The 17970-nt window shown below is 36.1% G+C and overlaps 1 protein-coding gene across 1 annotated transcript in view; it reads right to left on the bottom strand.

Annotated features, from left to right (window-relative positions):
* Nucleotides 1-17970, bottom strand: part of DNAJC1 (DnaJ (Hsp40) homolog, subfamily C, member 1) — a 175213-nt gene that overhangs the window by 74085 nt on the left and 83158 nt on the right. The window lies entirely within an intron of this gene.

Genomic DNA, 17970 nt, shown 5'->3' on the forward strand with positions numbered 1-17970 from the left:
CAGAAGATCCACAAAGTATCACATTTAAACAGAACTACTTACATTCTATTACTAACATGTCCAAGGCAACATTTTAGAAATCAACTGTTTATCTGACAATTTTTGTTTCTTAATTTTATAAATATTGTTCCCCAGTATATTCTCTCTCTCAAAATTACAGTGTCAATAGGAATTAAAAAACACCAAAACGCAGATCTGAATTAGCCGGGAGAGGAACAGAGCTGAAATAAGATAATAATTAATGCAATACTGTAATTAGTCTGTCAGGCTTTTTATTACAAATCATTATTTTCATTTCAAAATTTTCAGTTTTATAACATGAGGCTATAATAATGCTGTATACAAATTTGGGCCAGAAGTGAATATTACAGAAAGACTGGAAGAGAAGGGGAAAAGGATAAAGCAGGGGAAAATGCAGAATTTGAGAAAATTCAACTTTGAAATTATATTTTAAGGAAGCAGGTATTATCCCCTAACGCAAGATCAAAGTTTCCACAGTCTTTAGTCTGTCAAAGGAAGGTGCTTTTATTACTCACAGTGAAGATTTCTCCTGAAAAGACCACATATGCATTTTTTCATTTTTAAATTTTCCAACAGCTACTTCTAAGGTGTGTGCACACCAAAGCAGAATTCCTCTGGTTAAGTACCAGCTTGCTTCCAGCTTGATTACTGCCAGTGAGTTGCTTCATATTGCCATTGTTTTATAGGTTTATTTTTAACTCTTGGTTAAGTGGAAGGAAGAGACAGTGATGAAATATCTATTCTAAGCACAAAGAAACATTAAATTCTTGAGATGTAGACTTAATAGAATTATATGAAATAAATGTGAAAAAGCAAAGTAAATAAATCTTTTAAAAATTAGGGATTGAGACCATGACAACTTCAAGAATGAGTACCTCCAGACCGTGTATTTGCAATAAACCACAGCTTATTCCTTCTCTACCACACATACAGAAGTGCTTGGTATTATTTTTGGAACACTCCCGATGAACAGTTAAAAACCTGATAAAAGCGTATTAAAGAGCTGTCCCACAGTATTCTTCCCATTGCTTCAAACAACAAACAAGCAAAAAAAAGTTACAGTGTTTTCAGTTGTATCCGAACAATTTAAACCTTAGTTTTATTTGGGAGCAGCATGATTATTTGTGTAAAAGATCAGGACAAAAGATAGTTTACCTGTTTCACGCTTAAGCAAAGCAAGAGATCCCAAGTCAACTCTGAAAAAATAAAGCTTCTTAAATATTTATGTTCCTTCACATTGAAAAGTTGAAACAAAAAAATTATAAATTTACAAAACCAGAGTGTTCATCTTAGTTACCAGAAATAATTTAGAGATTGTTTTGTTTCCCCTCATCCACCAACCCAGTCAGCCACTTCATAAACAATGTAGGCTTGTCTTCAAAACAGAATACAATATTTCAACACTACTACACCAAATAAAAATCAGGAAAGAGTTTACTGGCCACAGTTTTAGCTGAACCATGAAAGTGATCTTCATGAACATATCAGCTAATTGTAATTAAGCCTCTAAAAGGTTGAAAAGGGGACAGTAATGCCAATAAGTAATTAAATATGGGATGTTGCTGTAAATTATTTAATTACAATTGGTCCATATAAATTTCTAAAGCAACAATAAGTCTGCCTGCTAATCGGTTCTTCACAGTACTGTCAAACACAACACAGGAATATGTTGTATGTTCCAAACTTTTTGCTAATTAATGCTACCTATGGGTAATGTTAGGCATCTTCAGGCAAGGTTCCAGATCCTCTAAGAGCTGCCCTGAACAAAAGTGGTTGGTTTTTTAGAAAAGCCTCTCATCACTACAGAACTTCCTAGCAGTGTTTGACCCTAAATAAGCTACAAAGAATTATTATTTTCAAACTAATGAAGAAACATCTACCATACTGAAGTCAGCTGTTCTAAGAGACTTGCATTTATAAGCTAACTGATTCTGTTAGCCACCTTCAGTAACATTTCCATAAAGGCTGAGCAACAAAGCACTGAGTTAAGAGTCAGTGTTTTCTACAGATTGATATACTATTTTACATACTAGGGCAGAAGTCCAAAGATTAGAGACAGAAAGCCATAACCACACTAAGGTTTTGTTTGTTTTAAAGAAAAAGCTCAGAAGATGTGTTGGATGGCTTCGTTTACAATTCAGAAATCTCGATCTCAGTTACATCTAAGGAGGGAATAGGCATATCAGTTAACAGCAGAAGGAGGTGGTAACATTAGACAGCTAGTGCATTCAGTGATTTCTCCAACACTGTGCTTCAGGTTGGCAAGTTTTGCCACCAATTAAGGCAAACGAGCCTGTCACACTGTCTCCCTCATGTGGATACAAACATCAAAAGCATCACCCTATTTCTTGATAACTATCTTTTCAAAGCAGTGTTGTCCCATCATACTTCCAAGGTTGAACATCTCCTACACACCTGTTTCCAGTTAACTTACAAGTTGAGAACTAGTCTCACTGCAACAACAGCACATACTTCCACATACAGCATCTAAGCCCATTTTCATATGAGTCACTGCTGTTGAGGAGGAAAAAAGGCAATACTCCATCGTGTATATTTTGAAAAACAAAGCATAATATAAGCACTTATATTAAAAGATAATACAAAATGAATGCTCTAAGCTAAAATAAAAACTGCTCAACTGTCAGCTGCATAGCTAGAAAAAATGCACATAGTAGACAAGTCAAGGGAGGAAAAGGTGTTTTGTGCTAGAATTAGTTCTCAAATACGAAACTGCAAGTCTATATTTAGGTAGGCCACAGTTTGGCTTCTTATGCATGCAAATATGCAAGTATGGATGTAGGAATTTTTTAATTGCTAACACTTTATTGTACAAGCTGAGTGTCCATGTGTCTAGTTACATGACCTCTAGGTAGAAGTTAAAAGTTCAATCTTTTACACTTTTTCGCATAACCCTTGACACTACAAACAAGTATTTTAGCACACAAACAAAATTACCACTTGAAGGAATCAACAATATGTCAAAAGTTAAACACATTTCTTCAGGTACTCTGTTAGAATTTTTAATTTTTGTCTAAAGAGTGATACAAATCCAGTTCCCAGGGTGGGGGAGAAGTGGAAACATTCTTCTCACCATTTATGTCATTTACTTTTGGCAGCTTGTTAATTCAGACAATGAAAAACACATTACTAAATTTTATTTTATTCAGCATCATTTTCATATTCTCTAGTATTACCAAGAAAAGTTCTATCATTAGACTACAAATACATAAGGAGAAACAAAGAAAGGATTTTTTCACTACACAAAAAAATAAATACTCTAAACAGGCATTTGCCTTCCTTTTTTTTTTAAATTAAATCCTTGCTGAAAATGGACAAAGATTCAAATGTGGTCTCCTCCTCTGTCTATACAAATTCAGACTCCCACCTACGGAGTTCACTTCCACCTTTACAATAAATAGAAAAACTGGTGTAGTACAATACAAGTATATTACTGCATTGCCTTCTATTCCTAATGTAACTATGATTACTAATGAAGCTAAAAAAAGCCTCATTGTGGTCCCAAGACAATTCTTGGTGAACACATAACATATCAGATATTGCCATAGGCAAACAGTGATTAGGTCAAGGGGAAAAAAAATAATCAATGTCTACATAGTTTTCACTTACCAACATATACAATTCAAAACCTAAATTGTTCCCTTGAGTGCAATGCAGTTATACAACAAGACTTAGTTACTTACAATTTAGCAACTGCTTCTAATGCAGTAAATGTGCTCAATTCATCTTGGGTTTTAAATATGCCTGCCGATGTCTTCAAATAGGTGGTATTATCTTTATTAGCAATGGGAAGGCACGTGGTCCAGAGGACCAAGTAGGCGGATAGAAATCACATTTCTATTTACTTGCAGTTTGTCCAATCACTTGTTAATGGGTGAAAAGAGAATGACATCAGTATATTTATTTCATTACAGTGCTGCTGAATAACTGTGTAGAATTTTCCACAGCACATATTACTGAAGCTATGTAGCAACCAAAAGTGACAATGGCATAGAGCACCAGCTGACTGTATTTCAAGTGTGAATCTTAAATAACCTCAGCACAGGCAGACCTTCATGAGGCCTTTTTCAGTCTTCCCAAATTATAAATCAAACTTATATAACTCTTGGGTTTGGGTTTGGTTTTTTATTCAAAAGCAATTGAAATGTATATGGTTTCTTCAACAAAATATTCCATTCAGAATTTTTGTGTAGAAGAAGGGGTATAAAGTCACTACTTTCCTTTTGGTAACCATCAGGTATACAAGTTGAAGCAGAATGGTACAGAAAAAGAAACAAAAAGTAAGCTCTATAAATTCACAATCAGATACTTTCCTTCTGTGATTTGAAACTGCAGGATGCACAGGCTGTCCCACAAAAATTCACAAAACAAGCAGGGGCAGATAACTGGACAGAAGCTACAGCTGTCTGTTAACCATCCTGTCAACATTGCTACCTTCTACCTGGTTCTCTTCATGTGAAGTCCACAGAAAACTAATATCCATCAGTGTCAGAGACTAAACAAACATGACTGTAGGCCAACAATTAAATATCCACAGTCCTCATTCCTTGAGCAACATCAAGGAACACAGTGTGACCCCTCCTAAGTGTCTCATTCTCATATGGGTACAGAACAGCAACCACTATTGCTCCATAACCCTTCTCTATGTAATTCTTAGGATGGAAACCATATAGCTGTGACCCTTCTTCCAACACGATTCTCACCTCCACTTTGGTTCAGCATAGGCTGACACATACCTCTTCAAACTGCTTGAAGGCCACTATGGCTCTGGCAGCTTACAACCAAAACTGTGTAATTCAATGGCTTGCATTTGCTCTAGACTTTGTACCCTTTAAAAAAAATTATTTTAAAAATTAAATGAGACTCTCTTAGAAACAAACAATAAAATTCCCGCCATCGGTACCAATAGCCTTAAATGCCACAATTCGTATCTTCTGTGCACAATCACAAGCATCCCTGTTTCCTTGAACACCTTTTCAGAAAGTAATTTCGGGGGCGGGGGGGGATGGAATCACACCTGCATGCTGTTTCTATACATAAAAATTGCTCAATAGCACCAGGAGGAAAAGTAACAGCTACATAAAGCAGACATACCCATGTCTAACATGGTTGCTCCTCTAGCAGCAGCAACAGCACAAGACTAAGAAATTAATCAAGTTTGATGTGGGTGAAGATTCATTTAAATACCACTCCCATATTTGCTTCACATGCATCCACTGCAACCTGGTCCTAATTTAAGTTCCCATGACCAAATTAGTTCCAAGAAGTACACCTGAGTTTGCCAAGTTTGCACTTGGAAAAACATCCATGAGGGAAATAGAGTCTTGTAGCAGATTCCAGAGGTGGGAAGGACCTGCTGACAAGCCTGAAGAATATAGCTGTAGGAAAGAAAAGCAAGTGTCTCCCAAAAGACCAAGCATTATCTGTGAACTTTTATAGTTAACAGATGCCAGCTGGGTTTTGGCCTAAATTTCTTGCTGCATAGCCTTTGTTCAATTCACCCTTAATTTTTATTGAGTTTCTTTCTAAGACAGTCATCTTTTTCAAGGATGTAAAATGAGTTAAACTCAAATTTGCTGCTTCTCTCAGATGACTGCTCCAAGTATACCCAGGCAAGAGGAGAGATCCTGCTCTGCTGCAAACTGAGCTATGTGTGTCACAACATTCCGTTGATTTAAACTGAGTAACAGCACAGCAGGGAAATACATAGGAACTAAAAATAATGCTAAAAAGGTGTTTTAATGCTTTTTTATGTTGCTAAGTTTTAAAGCAATTCATGAAATGAAAATGAATACAAACCAGCACAATGTATTCCTGTGAGCTTCTGATAACTGGCACAATCCCTTCACTGGCATGTTTGTTTCCAGGGGAGTGTGTCAAATAAAAGAAGACTCTGTTTTCAGCCTAGCATGCCAAATGAATGAAAATTCTGCTGCCTCATGCTTGAGAAACCAAAAAAGTGTTCTCCTCAGCACATGTGCACAATTACACAGGCTTAGGTTTTCTTGACCAATTTGAACAACAGTATTTAAATGTAATTTTTTTCTTCTGTTGAAAATATTTTAGCCTTTTACCTTTTTTACTTAGATTTTCAGAAACTCATCATTTAGGAAAAATTAGATTGCCCAAGAGAACACTGTCATGGATAACCACAAGTTACGATTTAACATAAGCTTTGTCTCTGAGATGCTAAGAACACTCACCAACTCTCAACATTTTTAGAATTACTCTTCAAATTCAAATTGGAGAAAAGCTATCAAACAACAACTAATGGCATTATTCAAGCCAACACTGACTAATTTGAAATCCTGCCTACTGTTATAGTTTATTTCCATTTAGTTTTTCATTCTGGTAGTTCAAAAGGAAGGAATGAGTATGTATCCTGTATTTATTTCACATGCTTTTCCAGGAACACTATTACATATTTATTTTTATTCCATTTTTTACATATTACATTTAGTGTTTACATATTTATATAATATGTTATTTATTTCTTATAGTATAGATAGTTGTACATATTTATATATACCTGTGTATATTCCCTTATAGGCTAAAGAAAGTTGTTTCTAGGGAGTTCTCTTGAAAATCTGCTATTGCATCAGTGATTTCCAGTCTACAGCTCTCAGTTAAAAAAATATTACCTGCAAAATTCCTGATCCTGCAACATATTCACAGGACCTAAATTGCTACAAAGAAAGACCACTGCTTTTACAGTCCACGTTGACAGGGAAAACAAAATGTGGCGTCTCCTGCAGTGCATTTCTTGCTCAATGCCTTTGCAGCTAGATAGCACAGCCCCCTGATTTACAAGAGAGGTGACACTATACCCAAGGACAGCTGAATGCAATCCACACCCACCACTGTGGAGCATCAGTATAAGGCAGTGAAGATTTTGGGGTGTTGGATCTGACAAGTTCCAACCCTTCCTACAACATAATGGCCAAAATATGCTGCTATTTGATTGTTTATATAGTTTTCTTGCTACATTTCAGCTTTAGTATGCTTTCAACTTCTTTCCAGAGGGTAAGGAATTAAAGGAAATAAGAGAATCAGCAAGGCTACATCCATAACAGGTCTTTACCTCCTCCTCTTGCTTATCCTGTTCTCATTACACACCTGACATTAGTGACCCACACACTTCTAAACACCTAGCCTGTCTTTTCAAATAACTGCTTACCAGATTTCAATTTAAGTGTAATTTTTTGGAAGGAGATTACTAATGACCACAGACTTAGGTCTTAAAGAAAACCAGAGACCAAAATAAATTAAAAAAAAAAATACCCCCCCTCCGAAAACACTTGGGCTACTAATTACTGAATTCCTGTGTCACCTGAACTGTTGCTGTCACTTTTGTGACTACATCTTTAGTTGTCTTGTAAGCTCTAAACCTTTTCATATTTTTGAAAGGTTACCCTCCCTTCTGATGTCCAGTAAATGAGGAAAGGGCATATGAGAGACTGGATATAGGATGTATGGCTGATAAGAAAATATTATAAATCCATATAAGAAGCCAATAGAGAACAATTAACTCCAGCACAGAAGTTTTCAAAAATTTACCCGTTATCTCATGAATCAACACAACATTTACATGGTGAATAATCCTCGCAGGCATCAACTTTCAGAATAAACATTAGCTATTTATTAGCAACTTCCTCAGCCATATCAGCAGTGAAGGACACCAATTTATATGCCCATACACCCACACACATCCATCATATATATTTTCATATAAACACACACAGATGCTAATACAAAAACATGTGTAAACAAGTGTATGTCCCCAGCAGTCCTATATGCTTATACAATGCTCTAATTTATATTTTAATTGTTGCTCAACTTCACAAAGCATTTTAAGAACACAGTTACATAAAAGCTGTTACATAAGCTTTGAATGAATAGACAGTGATATTTAATATCTTAAGTAATGTTTTTAATGCACAATGTTATTTAAACAAGTAACAAAAACATTGGTATCATGAAGCTTCTCTTGCAGGCGCAAAACAAACTGGAAACAAAATAAATCGTACCTTGAATAGTTAAAGGATCTAACTGTCAAAAATGAAAAAGTGTATTAAACAGGATTTTATAAGGTCTGTCCCAGGCCCACTGCTATTCAGTATTTTAACCAGCAAGTTGAATTACAGAATCACCATTAAACTGGTAGTTAACACTAACTTGGGAAAACCTACAAAGATGCTGTCAAAGAGAATTAGAATTTTAAAAGGTTCGGACAAATTGGAGAATTGTTGTAAAAAAATATGACATTATTTCCTAAGTGAAAGACTCATGGTCTACATCTGGACAGAATTCATCAACTACACACACAGAGAATAGAAAAAAGCAGTTAGGCAGAAGTGATCAGTGAATCACAAGCTGAGCATGAGCCAGTGACATGATGTTGCCTTTCTGTGCAGCACAGCCCACTGTGACATGAGCAGTACAGCAACAAGCAACCATGCCATTTTGCACAGCAATTGTAAGACCTCAGCAGATTGCTGCATCCAGTTCAAACAATACAGTTAAAGAAAGCTATAAGCCTGTTCAGAAGATAAGCAAAAAAATCTGAATAATAAGAAGTCTAGGAGGAAAATAATAGTGACTTCTTCAGAGAAACTGAAAGAACAAGAATGTCCTAAGACTAAAGAAAAGGCAGCTGGCACAAGGAAGTAACATCTTCAAATATGTAAGAGATAGCTGTAAAGAAAAGTGGAATAATTGCCTTGTCTGATCTATTAGGGCTAAGCTGTAACAGTCCGATAACAGCACAGGAAGATTCAAGTAAAGCTACCAGGAAAACTTCCTAAAAGCATCACTAGCATATCACTGGAACAGACTGCTGAAGTCTCCTTTACAAGCAGGTCTTGCATACACTTATCAGGCGTGACTTAGATTTAACTGATTCTGTCACAGCAGGGTATAGTAGGTCACTAACAGTCCTGTATTTGAGAATTTAAATATCCTTTTGATGATCAATTTAATAATAACTCTGAAAATATTCCAACTGGATGTACTGCATCTGTTTATGTAGTTTAAAAGGTCCTGGCTAAGAGACAGTATTCTTGTCACACTGAAGATGACAGATGCTCATGCCAGAAAAGAAAGAGTCAATGAGATTTTCACAAAACCTAAAAGGGCTTTGAAAGGAGTGGCAAGTATCAAGAGGCGGCAGAAAACACTTCCTTACTATGAATTTGAAGTCCCATGGGGCCCTGCTCCAGGACTTGGACTGCTAGGCATTAAGCTTATTTTTACTGTTACACAGCATTTACTCTGAACTGCTAAGAAAGTCATCCTGTAGTAGATGATCACTAATAAGTCATCCACATAATTTGAGTTTAGAATACTTCCTCCATCCATTATAAGCTTTAGCCTTGAAAGATAATATGGAATAGATATGATCCGCAAGGTTTCTTGAGAATGTCAGATGAAAATAAGGACTAAACTGAACAAGAAAAGCAAGCAGGAATTTCTCCAAGTATCAATAAAACTTTTTAAAAATTATACTATACCTTTACAAATGGAGTCTGTATTTGGTTTATTATAAATACATACTTAATTCCTGCAACAAAAACACCTAAATGAGAATATGGTAGAGCTGCTGTAGTAAACCATATCCAGGCACAGCAGTTATAATTTCTTCATTTATGACAGAAAGGAGGAGCACCTCTCTCAAAATCTTATATTATTTATGTTTACAATATACTTATATATATTTAATATATTTTATATTTGCTTCCACTATGTTTTTCCTATTGTTTACCCAGCTTCTGTACCATACTATAATATTTCTGAAGTACTCATTTTGTAGAAGTAATGTTATTTTTCTTAGTTTAAGGATGCTTAAAAATAGCCCTGTCCACTGAACTTGAGCTTTGAGATCTAGGTGTACCTGAGTCTGCATTCTCGCATTTGTTTGTTTGTCCTTCTAGAGCCTGGAAGAAGACATGAAGCATTTACTAAGATCAAGATGTTTTTCATCTCACTGCTACAAAATCCACATTGTTCAGTTTGGATAAATCCTTAATACTTTTCTCCAGAAAATAACTGTAGTTAAATGAAAGGCATAAAAAAGAAGATGTCATGTGTGAGGTGGTTATGTTTTCCACAAATAAAGTCATATTAGCAGAACATTACTCTCCTCCTCTCTCAAGGAAAAATTGTTCCACCCTTTATTTTTGACATATAGAACAGAAAATGTCTACAAATCTCAAGATCTTAAAAAAAACAAACAAACAAACAAAAAAAACCCACAAAAACAAGAAACACCACACCAAATTTAAGTAAATAGGGAAAAAAAAATTGTGGGGGTTTTTTTTTAATAACTTCAAACCCAACTGATCACAAGTGGCAAAATGCTGCATATTTTTAACCAAAGATGCTTCATTACAAACCATGTTAAGGTAACTTTGAGTTTGTATAGGATACTAATACCTCTGAAAGCCCTAAAACATATTTAAAAACCTGTATTAATTTATTCAATATGTATTTCTGTCAGTGTTTTTTCAAATGCACTGCTTTAAATAGCTAGGTTTATAAAGAACTACCAGCAGCATTTATCAAATTCATTCCTTCTTTATTTAGAATACTTTCTACAGAACTAGTTAGGATTTAGGCCTACCCGCCATGTAGGAGAGTCGCATAATGATCCCTTTATACTCATTAACTACCATTTTAATGAGCTATTACTACCTCGGGACTCAGAAGACCTCAGGGAGGTTGTAACATGCCACTACCTATATAGTAATTCACTGCTGAGTTAGTACATAGCCTCCTTGAAGAATATAGGAATGCCCTCCATCACTCTCTGTAGTACAAATGCCAGCGTCAGCAAAATTTCTGCATGTAAGACACATCCCAGCCTGAAACTTAACAAACATCTCAGTTAAACTCCAATAACCTTAACAGATTACCTATTACTATGGCCCACCACTTTGCTAAAAGTTATCACACTCCTAACAAAGTGAGCTGAAAGGATGAGCATTGCCTGACCACCTCAAGTCACAGTTTGATGGCATAAAATTTGGTAAATCTGATAAAGGGCCAGGGCAGAAGGCAGGGGACACTAACATCCCAAAAGACTATTCGCCAAACCTGCCCGAGTCTGTATGAGCCATAAATTAGCCAGCCAATGTTCAAAGGTACCTGGATAAAGAAATTAAGTTAAGCATTAGGAACCATCAATTAAAATTCACACAGAAAATTAATTTATAAGCAACTGAAAGCTAAATAAAATTGAATTTAAAAAATTGTGCCCATGTTAAAAATTCCACATATATGCAATGACTTCTGATGGAACTGACTTGAAGACAGCCCTTCCCATTCACTAGCATTTTTTTATGGAAAACTGGTATTATAGTCACTAAAAATGCTTATCTGACATTATTTCTAGTGAGAATGAGCCAAATAATCCTTAAGACAGACAATTACGCCTCAAGATTTATGGCAGCTGTGGGCAGATACTGTTACACACAGTGGCACGCTGTTCTGTGAATTGCCCTCTATGTTTTTCAAATCAAAACATTTGAACTGAACCATGTAGGCCCAACTGAGAGGCAGAAAGATCACCTCCCTGCTTTTCATAAAGCCATCCCTGCAAGCAGTTACTGCTCTTCTCTTCCAGTGCTACCTTGGAGGTATTGTTTGCATCAGGGAAGGAGGGGAGTAAATCATACTGATCCATAAACTGCCTCCCTCTTGGCCTGCAAGAGCAGGAAGAAGAGCAGAAGACAGACTCTACCCAAATGGGGAGACCCTTACAACAGGGCATTCCCCTAAGCAGCAGCCTAGGGAACAGCTGGTAGAGGCAGCACATGCCAAGCTTCTGCTCTCACAGCAATATCCACAGCAAGGCTGCAGCTGAACCAGATGCTCTGAAAACCCAGACAAGTCTGGAAGAGACAGAGGGCAGGTCTGCACAAGGAGGAAAAGCTGAGAAGATGAGTGTGAGGTAAACACTTCTCCCAATCTACTTTAAGCATTCTTCAGTTAGGTGAGTGCAACACCCAACAACCTCATCACTACGAAAGGCGGTGGGTATCACACACATGTATGTGCCTGCTTCTTCCCTTACACAGACGTAAAAATAATTCAGCAAAAACAAGCCTTTTTTGCTGGGAAGCTAAGTAGCCTGCCACCACCATCAGAGGGCTAAGAGAGGTACAATAATAGCTCTTACCCAATATTCCGTCTGAAGTCACAAGTGAAACAGATTGGGAAATGCTCCCTGCTCATGAGAGAAAAATAAGTAAAGGGGCAAAACTAAGGTCAGTTCTTCAGCCACTGGTATTAAAAGGCAGCAGTTATATGGAGTGTATTTGCTTCCCATCATCTCTCATCCACCCATAGAGATCTATTCTGAAGTCACGACAGCAGAGTAGGAACTGGACAACTGAAAAGAGGAGATCTCTTGCTTCCTCCATCCCCACCTTCATCTCTCCATCACAAGCAGAAGTAACATATAAGAGGAATTTTTTCTGACACCTGTATTTTAAGGATAGCTCCTCAGTCTGGAAGCAGTACAGAGAAGGACAGAGTGCAATAGCCAACTGCAGGAACTACAAAGTTGAGTGAGCAGAGCTGGCAGCAACACAAACACTGCAAAAGGAGAAAAGACCGAAATAAAGGGGAAAAGTATGCTTCCTTCTATGCCTGTGAAAAAGAAGAATCAGCAGTTGAGTGAGCAGCAATAAAAACTTGGCACAGGTTACATCTCATTAACTATGCTACCAGAAATCTGTTTCAGCCAACTGACTGCAGAAGATAGTGGCTATTACCAATTCATTTACTTGCTTCTCAACATGGGATTACAGGATTATCAGCATCAAAGATAACAGTGAAAGTCAGAAGATAAAAAACTGTGGTCCTACTGCCTCAAGTAGAAACATTGACAAATGTAGAGTATTTCAAATGCAAAAGCTACAGGAAAAGTTTTGTGATCACAGGACTTAAATGAAGCAAAGATAAATCCTAACGTGGGTTCTCCCTCAAGTTTTCAAGTTATAAAATCAAGACTAAAATAAAGATCAACAGACAAGTAAGAATATAGTTAGCATTTTGACACAGGTGGTGACAAAAGGACTGAAACTGCAAGTCTGCGAGCTACTACATGGAAAAAAGCATTCTGTTACTGAAAATCCTACAAGCATCAATAACAGGGCAAAGCCACATTTCCCTCTGTCTCATAACCCAGCCACAGAATCAAATCCAAGAAATTAAAAAGGATTCCATCAGATGCAATTTCTTCCTCTCATAACTTGTCTTTTTTGGAAGGAAAAAAAAACCCAAAACACAAAACAGTGGTGGCAGAAATATTGCAAAACTATTTCTGAAAAAATACATCACAGTAAGTACCCCTGGACAAAATAAAAGAAATATTTACTGCAGGGTGAAGAAACTGAGGAAACAGGAAGAAAGGAACTAAAATTAGTCCTTGTATAGCTCCTCTCTTCCAATTAGTCCCACACAAACCCTCAGCCAACTTTAGGCAGATGCCAGCAGTGGAAGCTGTACACCCTGTGGCAATGTCGACAAAGAGCATACTGTTGGCAAACAGACCAAAAGGGTAAAAATTTTTGGTCTAGTTCTATTTTTGTTCTTTGACTCAAGAGCGAGGATGGTACCTTTTTTTTTTTTAAAGTAGCAAGAGAAGCTTTTCTTAAAAAAATAATAAGATTGTTAAAAGATAAGATTTGAGTTTAATTAAATCTAAAATATAAACTGTAAGTTTAAAAATTAAGGGATAACAGAAACATGATAAAGATAATACATGCTACAGACAATAATGAGCATTCTGAACAGGTAAAGGAGATTTGGGAAGAACTCAGTGATTCGCTGAAAAGAACTACAATCTGTCGTCGTTACTCCTGCCACTCTGTCTCTATGCAACATATAGAAGATGACTGCTTACCCAGTGAGCAGCTATTCAGTATTTTTCTCCACACATTTGTTCATGTGTGGCCTCATCTGCTCCTAGATGCATGCTGTTCAAACACGTTTGGAAGCCATGGTTATTTGTTTTAAGCCCATCACAATGGCATCAGAGTTCATCAATAATATTATTCACCATTATAATATCTTGAGACAAGCATGCATTACTTTTTTTATAGATTGCAAAATGAGGCACAGATTAAGGTAAAATCTGCAGTAATCTCGGGTGCTAATTTTATCTCAGATATGATTTTTCCAAGTGCTCAGTATCAAACAACATTCCATACATTCAGGGCACAGACTTTGATCGACTTCAGCTGCAGCTGCAAACCCTCAGCATTTCTGCATATAAGCCCCTAGTATCTCAAATTATGCAACCAGAATTGCAGAGCACTCAAATCAATTAGTCACCACTTGGGAAAAGTTTCGTTTAAACGACTTGCCTAGCATCACACAGGAATTCTGTGGCAGAGAGAGGAACAGAACCCAATCCTCAAGGGCACTTTTCGTCTGACTAGCTTGCCCATGAAACCATTTTTTTTTCCCCTGCAATCTTCTCCCCCACTCTCTACATACCCTCAACATCTACAGGTTAAACAGTTTTTACAGACAACAGTCTCTTTCAATACATAAGCCTGAAGCTGCACTGGGGCCAGATCTCTCCCTGAGCCTGAATAAGTAAAGACCCTGTAGAATATAATGTAGTGAATTAAAAATCATCACAATGAACAAGCACAAAGAAACCAAATTAAGATTTGAGACATTCTGAAAACTGACATTCCCTAATTTTACAGTATGCAGTCCTGGAAATTTGTTACTAGTCTTTAAAAGCACTAGTAAGGTACATGGCTGTTGTACAAAAAGACAGAGAAACAAGTAGATTCAAAAAGGAAAAAATATTTGCATAAGCAATGCAGACCTGCTTTATAATACTAACTCACAAGCAGTGCTTCCCCCCCCCCTTCAAATAAACCCCAGCTCTCTGAAGAATCATTTTGATTCTAACAGGCTCCACTAAATTGCAGAATGATCTGGCTAGTTATCAGCTTGCCTGTTTCAAATTACAAATCTTAACACAAATGTAACATAAAATGGATTATTCCTTAAAACAATAAAAGTGTAACATTTCTGAGATATGCAATAGTAGACTGGTATCCACACAGAACTAAAAGCCAGCATATGCAATATCATTTTAGAAGGGTGGGGAGAAATCAGTAAATCAAGTGCATCAATTAGGAAGGGGAAAGAGACTGCATGTAGCACAAGCAGATGAGCCCACGTGTAGACGGACAGTTCTGAAACACGCAGTGTCCAGGCAACTGATTCTCTCACAGGAAAGTGTATGTTTTGTCTCAAAAGACCCAGAAGTATTTACCAAGCACTTTCTGCAAGGCATATGTATTTTTACCATCTAAGACAAAGAAGAACAAGACCCAGCACCTTGCAAAATCTCTCAAGTATAATGAAAGTAATGAGATTCTAAAAATAGTGGCAGCCACACAAGAAACTGGCTAAGCATTTTAATTACCAATTCTGCTATGGTACAACAAAGTTCTTCCTTAATAATTGAGTAGAACTTCTGTACACATGCGTTCTCCAGAAGCACAAATGGAGAGGTCTACTTTCAGACCACAAATGACTGCAACTATACTTTATCCAAATTACTTGGAATCTTGCTGAAATACAATTTGTGAGGCACATTTTCAGAAGTTATAAATAATCCAGAACTGTTTTGCTTATGTGAATGGCATTGCTAGCATTTATCAATACAAGACATACTTGCAAGATATACTTGCAATACTTTTGTATCACCTTTATCTCATTTTATCACCACATTTAATGTAAAATATTTGTCTAAGAATTAAAAAGCCTTATATACCCTGGAAGACAAACTCCATCAAGCTGAATAAATATGAATAATCCAAGTCTTTTCTTAAAGAAAAAAAAAAAAGAACAAGAATCTAAGTATTTGTAGTTGTATTTTGAAACAATATTTCATGTATTTTATATTTGATGTCATTTTCCTGCACTATGTAAAAATAAAATAATAACTTAAAATAAAGAACTATACTATTCCCACATGGGGCAATCAAAATTTGCATGCAATTAAAAACAGTTTTAAAGATTAAAATTCCAACTCCTGAAGTTTCTAGGAATCCTCAGACTCATGCATGTATTTACATGGGAGTCAAATGTGACTGCTGCCTGAACACTGGTAGAATTATGCTCCCAAATAAACTGACAGGCACACTAAGTTTTTATTCAATATTATTTATAGATCTAGAGTCAGACTTAAATATCCATGAACTGAAAAATTACAGGCATCTTTACAAGCAAGACAACTTTACATATGGAGAACAGTTTATCTTACCCAAGAAAACCTTTCTGTTTATATTGATCTAGAGTTGCATGAAAGAGTCTTGTTTATAAAGGATTCTTAGCATAGCAAGCGTTCCATGAAAAACTGAAATGAGGAAAGTTTCCATAATCATCTTAATTTAGATGGACTTTACACACAAGACATAGGTTATAATCTATATGCATACATACTTCATGTAATGTTCCTTCACCTGAAAGACTTTAACAAGTCTTCACTACCACCTGCCTCTTTTCAACTAATAATGTTAGATAAGACCAAGCAGGGATCTAGGGGAGAGAAACAACTCTCAAAAGTGAGAAACAACAAAAGGAAACTGGGATATGGTCCACCAAGATACAACTGTAATTAGTTTCCATATTTCTATATCAATATTTGTACAAAAAAAGTGAAAAGAAAAATATTTTTAAAAGACTACAAGTCAAGAATATTTGTTCAGTTAATTGTTATTATTAACATAAGGTACAAACAAAACCATACGTAAGAAGTAAAAAAGCTTTAGTGATAAAACAACAAAAAAGGAAATTTTTTTTTTTTTTTTGCTTTCTTTACTGAATGATCTCCAGAAATCTTTAATTGGGTATGAAGTTTAGGTGAGTATCCAATAAGGGCACACAAACAAAAAACTTGCTGCTCACTGCATTAATGAGTTGCAACACAATGAAATGCAAATTCTGAAAGGCTCTTTTACGGCAAAATAAAACAAAAACATGAAGAGTTAATTCTATGAGCAATTTTAAGTTCTTCATACTTATTTATTCTGCTCTCACTAAACATTACAACAAGAAATGTGAATCATTACACAGTTTTATATGATCAGTTCTATCAGCTTTTTTTCTATGATTCTATGACTTTAATAAAATAAAATTGTTTAGAAGAACTGTCCACAGAAGGGAAACTTCTGATTATTTTCACTAATTCAGTAGTTTTAATTACTGACTCTTCCATCACTATTAAAAAGTAAGCCAAGGTAAAAAATGAACTCCACAATAGTATCAAGTCTTCAGTTCTGGTAGGGCATTTTTACTTTTAAATGACAAAGTTATGTATTGCCTACATATACAGAATTAATTTTTTGTTCAAAACACACATCAGCAGTGAATCCAGGAATATTCAAGGAAATTTACTCAATATATTGGTTGCTAATTTGTGCGATTTTATGCCTTTTCCAAGAATTCACTTGTTCCTTCAACCCAAACAGGAAGTAACCATTTGAGATTTGCTCCACAGTCAAGGATAAATAAGAATGCCATCAACATTTTTGTAATGCCATCAAAGAAACTCAGAGTTTTAATGATAAAGCTAATATAAAGATATAACTAAGAGACAATTTCAGGGAAAAAATTACACCAAGTGTTAGCACAGTAAAAGAAAAAAGCCAAAGGATTTTTAAAAGATCCATATGAATTTGCTGACTAACAGAGATGAAACCTAGAAATTGAGACCTTTACTATTATCTGCAACTCTTAACCAGATAAGGAGAAATAAAAACAACACATTGCTTCTGGGGCATTGCTACTACTGCACTGATTAATATAGAAGCTATTTAGTACAAACTAGTTACCCTCCAGGAAGTGAGAGTTACATTACACCCACAGCCTTACCCCCCCCCCCCCCCCCCCCCCAAA

Source organism: Haliaeetus leucocephalus, unplaced genomic scaffold, assembly GCF_000737465.1.
Source record: "Haliaeetus leucocephalus isolate CR32 unplaced genomic scaffold, Haliaeetus_leucocephalus-4.0 Scaffold0, whole genome shotgun sequence".
NCBI lineage: Eukaryota > Metazoa > Chordata > Aves > Accipitriformes > Accipitridae > Haliaeetus > Haliaeetus leucocephalus.